Below are 10,496 nucleotides of genomic sequence, written 5' to 3'. Positions count from 1 at the left end.
CCGGGGCTGCGGAGCACCTGCGGGGCCGGCCGGCGAGGTGCGAAGCCTGGGAGCAGGGCCCTAGGCCCCGTTCTGCAGGCGCGATCCTGAAATCACTCAGCGCGCAGTTTCTGATCCTCTTTCACTTCTCCCTTTTGGGAAACCCGCAGTTCCGGCCGCTACGGTTGCATTAAGTGGCGTTTTGAAATAGGGTGAGGACTGCAGACCCCGCCGCAGGGGTCGGGGAGGCAGTGGCCCGTCTTGGGAAAGCTGCGAAGGCGAGAGTGGGAGTCAGCAAAGAGAACTGGGCCCTGATGGCCGAGAAGCTTCGCTGAGCAGCTCCCTTCTTCCCCCCACCCCAGCTTGCCATTAAAAATGCAATCAGTGTGTCCTATAAAAGCCAGGGTAATGGGTAATTACCGAGATGGGCAAGCCTAGGAGCCGCTGCGGTGGCTGGCCAAGTTCTTTTCTTGGCTTGGGTGGCTGTTCCTTGTAGTAATTCGTTAAGCCATACAGTAGATCTGTTGAAGAGGAAAACTTATAACAGACATCTTACTTTGATTTTAAGGTTTTTCTTATCCACAAAGCCGAATATTAACCCAAAAAGCCTGGCCCAAATTGCGAGAGCATTGATTTTGTTTCCACCAGAAGCTGCTCTACGGCAATGTGGAATTGTCTTTCCGGCTAGAAAAGGACCCGACCCACCCACTGTGGTCCAGTCAGTGGGGACTCCTAGCGACCCTGCAGGACAGAGAACTGTCCCCAGGGCTTCCCAGTCGGTAAATCTTTACAGGAGCCCACTGCAGGCTGCCCCGTCTTCCTCCCACAGAGCCGCTGGTGGGTTCCGACTGCGGACTTTTCAGTAGCTGAGTGCTTAACCACTGCACCACCATGGCTCCTTAGAAAAAAACAACAACAACAAAAAAAAAACAAACCCAGTGCCTTCGAGTCGATTCCGACTCATAGCGACCCTATAGGACAGAGTAGAACTGCCCCATAGAGTTTCCAAGGAGCGCCTGGAGGACTTGAACCGCCGACCCTTTGGTTAGAAGCGGAGCACTTAACCACTACGCCACCAGGGGGTATATAGCCTAACAGATAAGGTCTCCGGCCTCGCATCAGGAGGCTAGGAGTTCGAGTCCTTGCGCACGCCCTGTCCTTAGAAAAGGACAGGAAAAAAAAAATTACCGCCTGATTCCAAGGAGCAGCTGGTGGAGCTCTTAACCACTGCTTCACCAGGGCTCTGAAGAAACTCTAGGTTCCTATTTTAAATCTCAAAAAGTCTCAGGGCTGCAGGTGGACGGAGGGCCAAATTTTTTAGCAGCTAGGCCAAAGGCCACCCAGTAACTTGATAAACTGATCTCAGTAAAAGGGGGACACACGGTTCAATCTATCACGTTAAGATTGGTTGGTCTTCTCTTTTTCTTCCTCCTCTTCTGGTGGCGTAGCTTGTAAGTGCTCTAGCTGCTAACCAAAGGGTCAGCAGTTCAAATCCACCAGGTGCTCCTTGGAAACTCTGTGGGGCAGTTCTACTCTGTCCTATAGGGTCGCTGTGAGTCGGAATTGACTCGATGGCACTGGGTTTGGGTTTTTTTTTCCTTCTTCTTTTATAAGCTTCTTGGTAACTAGCCTCCCTCAAGCCGTTCGCCTTTTTTTTGGAATCAGAAAGACCTTCCTACCTTCACATAGAATAGCTGCTTGGAGCAAACCTTATGATCCCATTCCTTTGGGTTGTGATCAATGGGGTTTTCTGTGTCTGTGCTTTATCCTACAATTGAAAGATTTTTGAAAATCCAATCCATTGGAAGCGTAAAAGTGAAATTCTCCCAGCTCTAATTTTCTTTTTTTTCTCTTTCAACATGTCTCCCTTTTCTTTCTGCTTCTCTCCTTCTTTCTCTCGCTCCCTTTCTTCTTTTCTTTCTCTATATTGGCCTTTTTTTCAACGAATACTTACTGAGGAACCACCCTGTGGTGGTGGATGTTCTGAGCTCTAGGGCTCCATTGGCGAAGAGGCTTGGCCCCTCCTCCCCAGGAGTGTACAGCCTAGTGAATGCGTAGCTACAAAGCATGGTGAGGATTGTGAAGATACAAAAAAATTCTATGTATGTGCGAACGCACATAGCATCCTGTGTAGTGTGTACATACATAAACCCATTGCCGCCAAGTCGACTTCCACTCAGTGACCCTCTAAGACAGAGTAGAACTGCCCCATAGGCTTTCCAAGGAGCGGCTGGTGGATTTGAACTGCTAACCTTTTTGGTTAGCAGCCAAGCTCTTAACTACTGCACCACCAGGGCCCCACACATATATATAAGGTTTTTTTTTTTTTTTTGGCTTACATAAGGCTCTTATGTAATGCACATTGTTCAGCGATTTGCTTTTCTCAACTAAAAATGTGTCAAGGGAAATTTTTTATTCATCCTACAGATTTGCCATGATTTATTAACTCGTCCTTCATGGGTGGACAGTTCAGCTGCCTCCAGGTTTTCACAATTGTAAACGCTCCCGCAAGGCCCCTCCCTATCCACGCGTCTTCGCCCACTTGAATCTGTTTCAGTCGGATAGATTTCCAGACGTGAAGTTGCTGAATCAGACTCTCCATGGATTCCTGGAGTCCCAGTGGTCCCTGGAAAATCCTGGGGGACCTCTGGGGAGCGAGTTGAGGGGCTGGGTGGGGTCTGGGGCTCGGCCTCCCTTTAGCTGGAGCAACCCTGCGTTGACACACGGCCTTCAGCGTGACTGCATGCCGGAATCGCCTGGGCAGCTTTTTAAAACGTTAAACCAGGATCTCCGGGGTGGGGCCTGGGGATGGGTATGTGTTTAAAGTTTCTTACATTTCTCGCAAGTGCAGCCAGTGTTCCATATTAAGATTCTGAAAGGTACTGACCTTGGAGCAGGAAGTGGGGTCCCTGGGAGAGGCGACATCCCCCTGAGCCCTCCCAGCAGGTTTGGAGTGAAGCTGGGCCAGAGCCAGAGCTCCTGCTGCCCATCCCAAGGTGCTGTCTGTCAGGGGACGCTTCGAGCATGTATCCTTGGTGCAAACAGCTCTGTCTTTGGATTTTGAGAACATGGGGTAAAGAAGGAGGTATATGTGTGTGTGCGGTGTAGTTATACATATATAAGGTACGTATATATACATATAGATAGATAGATAGATATGTTCATCTACCTACCTAACCTACCTACTTAACCTACCTACCTACCCTACCTACCTACCTTACCTACCTACCTACTGAGCCCTGGTGGTACAATGGTTAGGAGCTATAGCTCCTAACCGAAAGGTTGGCAGTTCAAAACCACCACCCGCTCCTTGGAAACCCTATCTGGCAGTTCTACTCTGTCTTATAGGGTTGCTGTGAGTCGGAATTGACTCGACGGCAATGTGTATATACATACGTAAATTACGATTTATATTATTGTTTTAATTATTAAGGCAACCTGGTTCTAGTAAATAAATAAGAATCAAAAGATAGACATGAATAGGCAATTCAAAAGAACTCCAAAGGACTTGTAAACAAGGGAAAAGAGTCATTCTCACCAAGATTTAAAAGAAATGTGAATTAAATGAACCCTGAAACATTTTCCCACCTTTGTCTTTGAGAAGGATGAAACGTTTTAGGCTGCAAGAATGTGGAGAAATGAGTATGTCCTTTAAATTTGTCCTGGTACAATCTTCTAGAAGGAATTTGATAATATAGGTCAAAAGCATTAAAAATTGCGTTCTGTTTGTCCCAGCAATTCCATGTCTAGGAAAAACACATAGTCTAAGGTATACACACAGGTTCACTGCAGGAGTGTTTGTCAGGGTAAAAACGATTGGAAACAATATAAAGGTCCAGCCATAAGGAATTTGTTACAAAAATTATTATTCTGCCTCTCATAGTGAAACATGAAATAGCCATCAAAAGAGAAGAGGCTGACCTGTGTGCACTGATATAGAGAAATAAATATATTGTAACATGAAAAAAAAGGCAAGTTCTAAAACAGCATTTGGGTATGGTCCCATTTTTGCTTAAAAGTAAATATATATGTGTGTATGTCTATATATATATCTGAATGTATACATGTGTGTATATGACTATATGTGTATGTATACGTGTGTATATGTATTGCAGCATATGTGTAAGTGTGCATATATGTGAAACTAAGAGGATATTAACACTGGTTGTCTCTGGGTGGTAGAATTACAAGGGTTCTTTTACTTTTTTACTGTCCTACACATCTGTATTATTTCAACTTTCTTTTACCAAAAGAATATGTTAATTCTTTGTATAATAAAAAGTATAATGTATAATCAGTGAAAAAGTTTAAGTATTTCCCAGTTTTTGAGGAAAAAATAAAAGTAATAAGAACTTACTAGGCAAAATACTGAAAATGGGAATGGAGAATCAAGATCCCCCTCGGTTCTATCCCATGAAGCCACCGTGGTTCCACTTGCCCCATTTGCTTCTGGTCTTAGCTAGCTCTTGTCCTTCAGAATAAATAATTTCCCATCCTGTTTTTTCCCTGCCTTACGTTTTAATGCAAGCAATTTCCCCCGTCACGAAAAAGCCTTTGCAGATGTCGCTGCTATTGGCTGCGTAATGTTCTCTTATATGACTGTCCCGATTTTTAAAATAATTTCTTTATTGTTGGCATTTGGATCGTCTCCAATCTTTTACTCTTCTGAGGAGTATCGCGAAGGGCATCTTTGTACACAGTGTTCTTCCTAGCCTTAGGCCTTACGACTGATTGCCAGCAGCTGAATTACTGAGCTAAATGAAGGAAACAGGAAGTCCCCAATACTCATCGCTAAATTGTCCTCTGAAAGGGTGGATCTTGCCTCTACACCAACAGCAGTGCCTGAGCGTGCCCCTGAGAGGTCATTTGCCATTTCATTTCTGAGAAGTCTGGTTCCTTTTCTGAATCTTCTCCCTGCAAACAGACCAGGTTTTCTCCACTTCTGTCCTCCTTCCCCTTGGTTTAGTGGACATTGGGGGTTCAAATCATGGCTATGCTCGTGACTGGCTGTGTGACTTTGGGAAAATCACTAAACTTCTCTGGGCCTCTGTCTTAGTCATCTAGTGCTGCTATAACAGAAATACCACAAATGGGTGGCTTTCACAAACAAAAGCTTATTTTCTCACAGCCTAGAAAGCTAGAAGTCTGAATTCAAGGCGCTAGCTCCAGGGGAAGACTTTCTCTCTGTTGGTTCTGGGGGAAGGTCCTTGTCATCAATCTCCCCTTGATCTAGGAGCTTGTCAGCACAGGGACACTGGGTCCAAAGAACATACTCACTCCCAGCTCTTTTTTCTTTGGTGGTATGAGATGCCTCTCCTCTCTGCTTGCTTCTCTCTTTTATATCTCAAAAGAGATTGACTCAAGATATAACCTAATCTTGTAGATTGAGTCCTGCTTCATTAACATCATAGAGGTAGGATTTACAACACATAGGAAAATCACATCAGATGCCAAAACGGGGGACAATCACACAATACTGGGAATCACGGCCTAGCCAACTTGACACACTTTTGGGGGGACACAATTCAACCCATGACAGCCTCCTTTCTCCTTCTCTAGCTCCTGCCTTCCTGCCCATGTACCTGAACTTTCTTTCCAGAGGTCAGGCAGGGTTAGATATTATTATTCTATTTCTTCTCCAGATATTATTATTCTATTTCTTTTCCTTCAAAAGGCAGGGATCTGGCTGAAAATGCTCTCTTGTTTTGTAAGCGAATGTCCTGGTTTCCTCCAGGCACCATGGGAATTGCTTCCTACTGAGAAGGTGCCCTATCTCCCTTTCCTTGGAGCCTTTCCCGAAGGCCATTTCTCTCCCAGGAGAAAAAGAGCAGGGGGCCTGTTGACTGTTGACTGACAGAAGAGAGAAAGAGAACATTCTCCCTTCCTTGGAAATCAATACAGAGAAGCTGGAAGTAAGCTTCTTTCTCCTGGGCCCACCCAGAGATGAAAAAAAATTCTTACCTAAGACTCAAGGAAATAGCACTAGAACCCCTAGATTCATTCACCCATTCACCCATCCTTTCATTCATTCTTATATTCCTTCATTAAATCAGTCACTTGATCACATATTCAACTAGGGCTAAAGGAGGCCTCCCACAGGGTGCCTGGCCTGGTGCACTCTGGGAAATGCAGAGGAACTGTCTCTGCTCCTTTATGAGTGTGTGTTGAGTGAGGCAGTGCAGGACTATCCAGGCTTCTCTTGCAACCAAGCCTAAACTGCCTCAGCCTGCAAAACTAGGCAGAATCTGGCCCCACCTCTACCTCTACCTTGAGCCACTCACCTCTTCCCTGACCAGACACCTGATGTTCCTATAACTCTTCCATGCTTTGCCCCCACTGCCAGGCTCTTATTTATCCCTGGGTCCCAGCTTAGAGCCACCTTCTAGAAGCCTTCTAGGATTGTTCAACTCTGGGTTAGGCAGTTCCTATGTACTTCCAAGGCAGCCCTTCCCTTTAAATCTGATCCATGCTCTATCATATTGGTCCTTTTCTTTTTGGTTGTCCCACTAGACTGTAGCCTCTCGAGAGTAGTGATTATGTCTGTCTCACTGAGCCTTGTATCCATTTTATCCAGAGCAATGCTGGGGCATGCCATAGGTGCTCAATAAATGGTACAAGGAGAACTAAGAGTAGCAGACCATATGAAGTATACCTATCTGAAAGATGCAGACCTTGAAAATAGAGTGGGAGCCTGGTGGGGCTGGGATGAAAAGGGGGACTTCCAGGATGAAATGGGATATGAGTTGGGCCTTTCAAGTTGGGTAGGAATTAGATGGGCAGAGGAAAAGACATCCCAGGTGAGGAGAATGGTGTGAACAAAGACAAGATGGCGCCCCAGCATGATATGTGTGGGTGGGCCAGCACAGCTGAAGTGCAGGGCTTGGGCAGGGAGGTCAGTGGGAAAGATGAGCATTGCGGGTCGTAGCCATGGGGCAGCAAGTTGAGGGGGCGTACTGGAGAATAGTTAGAGATGAGGTGGGAAGATGAGTTGGGGTCCCCATGAATAGAGCATTGACCTCTAGGCAAATGAGTTTGGCATTGATCCTCTAGGCATGAGAGAGCCTGCGAAAATTACTGAGCTACAAAATGGCAGCAACTGAGGTATGATGAACCCAGTTCTACACAATCAGACCAGAGGCCTGGGTTCAAATCCTGTCTCTGTAGGCAAATCTTTTAAGGTCTTCCAAATTCCATTTATTCAACAAAAAATTTTTCGTCCCTACATGCCTGACACTGTTCTGGGCACTGGGGATTTGGTGATGAACGTGGCAGGCCCAGGCCCTGTTCACACCATACCACCTGCAATGAGGACTATGCTGTGAGCCACGACTGTGATAGTAAAATTCTGTTACCTAAAGTCCATTAAAAAAAAAAAAAGACAACAAATTTCATCTGCGTCGTCTTTGTGAGTAGCACATGAGATGGCCCATGTGAAGTCATTTCTGGTGGCTGTAGAGACAACAGTGAAGATGTCAGAGCTAAGATTTAGAAAGTCCCCTAGAGACCCTGCAGGAGATGGATAGGTCAGGGAGAAGGTGTAGGAAGGTCATCGCTTGTCAACGTGGGATCTTGGTAGCCCCCTGGAGAATCTCTTGAAGGTAGGGGCTCAGCTGTACCCACCTCTGAATACCCAGCACCGCCTGTGGCCTTGTCATGCCGGGTCCTCCACAAAGCCTGCTGAGAAATGACTGAGTCAAACAGTCTTCAGCTGACTCCCTGCCCAGGAAGAAGCCTAGCTTGTCACAGAGTCCTGTGTCCCTACACCCAGATAAAGTGACTTAGAGATAGTGAGAGAACAATGAGATTTGTTTCAGAAATCTCATTGTTCTCAATGTAGTGAGCATTTTCACTGCAGATTAATAAGTAAGCACTAGTAAGCCCCTGCTTACCTTGCTTACTGGGTCATCCACCCTTGTCAGGGATTGTAAGTTTGAAAATAGACTTTGATTCTGTAGGAAGGTGCTGTAGGGTTGGGAGAGAAACAGATGCCAGCCATACCTAGAAGCAGAGCCTTTGATGTGGTGAAAAAATGTGAAATGTGCTTATCTTGCCTATTGGATAATCTGCCAGTGGTCTGATACAGTGCTGGAAGATGAGCGCCCTAGGTTGGGGGGCACTCAAAATACACAGCGGCCGCAACAACGGACTCAAGCAAGCCAGGGATGGTGAAGAGGGCGCAGGAGCCAGCGACGGTTCATTCTGCTGTACATGGGGCACCACGAGTCAGAGCCGACTTGATAGCAACTGACATCTATGTCCTAGGAGCCTGGATCCAGCGGTGCCTGAGCTCCAATGCTGGGGAGTGGGGAGGCAGGTATGGGCTCTGGCGAGGCTGTGTGATTGGAGCCCCACAGAAAATGTACAATGAAAAGTGATCTGCTCGCAGTAAGATTGATGACATTTTCACAAAAAGGAGGTGGTGCTTAGACTGGAGTGCACAGGGCGGGTAAGGAGGTATCAGGCTAGGAAAAGGGCACAGACCTTCCAGCCCATAAGTCCACATTCCTTCCCACCTTCATTTATTCCCTTACTTCATTCTGCAGATGTCTCTAGAGCACCTATTATGTGCCAGGCCCTGATCTAGAACCTGGAGATACAGCCAGGTTATCCCTGCCTTCATCAATCACTTACATCCAAGTAGCTGTCAAGTCGATTCCTCCTCATGGCAGCCCCACATGTGTCGGAGAAGAACTGTGCTCCGTGGGGCTTTCAAAGGGTGATTTTTCAGAGGTAGATTGCCAGCCCTTTCTTCTACGGTGCCTCTGGGTAGACTTGGACCTCAAACCTTTTGGTTAGCAGCTGAGTGCATTAACTCTTTGCACAACATTCAAATAGAGAAGGTAGTAAATACACGTATGCTGGAACACCAAGGATAACACCAAGAAGAAAACTATACCAGAGACCATTTTGTTTGGGATGGTCAGGGAGCAAACACAGGACTGTGTATCTGTGGGAGGAACTTTCCAGGCTCAGGAAGAGCAAAAGGCAACAGCCCCTTCGTGGGGATGAGCTGGGTGTGTTTCAGAAAGAACTGTAGAAAGACAAGTGCTGGGATCTGATTTACTTTTATAAAAGATCATTTTAACAAGATTTCATGCTTTTTTCCACCAAACCAACCAAACCCATTGCCGTAGAGTTGATTATGACTCATAGTGACCTCATGGTAACCCGGTGTGCTACAGATTAGAACTGCTCCACGCGGTTTTTGTAGCCCTAATCTTTATGGACGGAGATTGCCAGGCCTTTCTTTTGCAGCACTGCTGAGTGGCTTTGAGCCACCAACCTTTAGACTAGCAGCTGAGTGCAAATCATTTGCCCCATCCAGGGATCCTTTCCCCTCACAGGCACTCCTTAAAAGACATTTAAAATTTTTATCGTAAGTGTAAAGCTGCAAACGACGCATGTTGTGGCTAGCTGTATATGGTGTGTGTTCCTTACATGTATTTTCATCCAAACTTGAGGCTATAGATTAAGTTCCTTTGATTTAAGAAAAATATCTTTGTCATCATGCAGTCAGCCAAGATTGACTGCTTTCTGTCAGAAAACACCTGACTTCAGTGTTTAAATTCAAATAAGCCTGCGTCCCCGTGACAACCTTTGCCTTCCTGAGCTCTGGATGAAGAGTTTGAGAAGTGCACATGGTCTCCATTTCTTCTCTCACTCGTCTGCCGAAATCCTCTCTCAAACTGCCTCTTCGTGGGTGCTGGGAAGTTTTTCACAGAGGCAGTAACCCACAGAAGACTTGGGTTGGGTGGGAGGCGTGCCTTTCCTTTGTGAAGTGGGAGAAGGGTCATGGGGAAGGGAAGGTGGGAAGAAAGCAGGGGACTTGGGCATGGATAGCTTTAAGGGAAAACTTTGTGAAATCCTTGCCACACACTTACGTTCCTGACAATGGGCAGAGGGCAAGAGGGACAAAGGAGGGAACCAGGAGACCACCTAGAGCCAGTGAGGTCATACTGTGGGATGCAGTGGTGGCCTGGACTAGGTGGTCACAGTGGAGGTGGTAAGGCTAACATCCCGAAATACCTGGCCGCCTCTGTGTGCTTGTATTCTGAAGCCTGGCACACCTCTTTGAAAAGATAACTGACCCCAAGTCTTGTGGAAAGAGCAAAGTTCTAGGAACTTGAGGCCCAACCCCACCCCTCTGCAGCTGTGTGACCTTGACAAGTTGCTTAGCCTCTCTGGGGCTTGTTTGACAAGCAGGAAAAGTCAGCCCAGCCTTGCCCAACTCTCAGGGTGTTGTAAAGGGAGCCGGTGAGAGGATGAGCTTTGGAAGGGCTAGCGTGGGGTGCTTCTGGGAGACTCCAGTGCCCAGCCTCAGCTTGTGCTGAGGCCCAAAGATTCAGGGACAGAGAGGGTCATGGACTTAGGAACTGAGTGGTCGGCTGGCTGGTGCGGCTGTGACTCCTGACACTGTTTGAGCTCCCATGGCCCAAGCTCACCACTCAAGGGCATTTCCTTAATCGGTAATATTGCTTCATTATGATCTGAAAGGCCCAATTCACAGGTCGAGAGAG

Source organism: Loxodonta africana, chromosome 16, assembly GCF_030014295.1.
Source record: "Loxodonta africana isolate mLoxAfr1 chromosome 16, mLoxAfr1.hap2, whole genome shotgun sequence".
Taxonomy (NCBI): domain Eukaryota; kingdom Metazoa; phylum Chordata; class Mammalia; order Proboscidea; family Elephantidae; genus Loxodonta; species Loxodonta africana.
Note: the sequence above shows the minus strand (reverse complement) of the source record.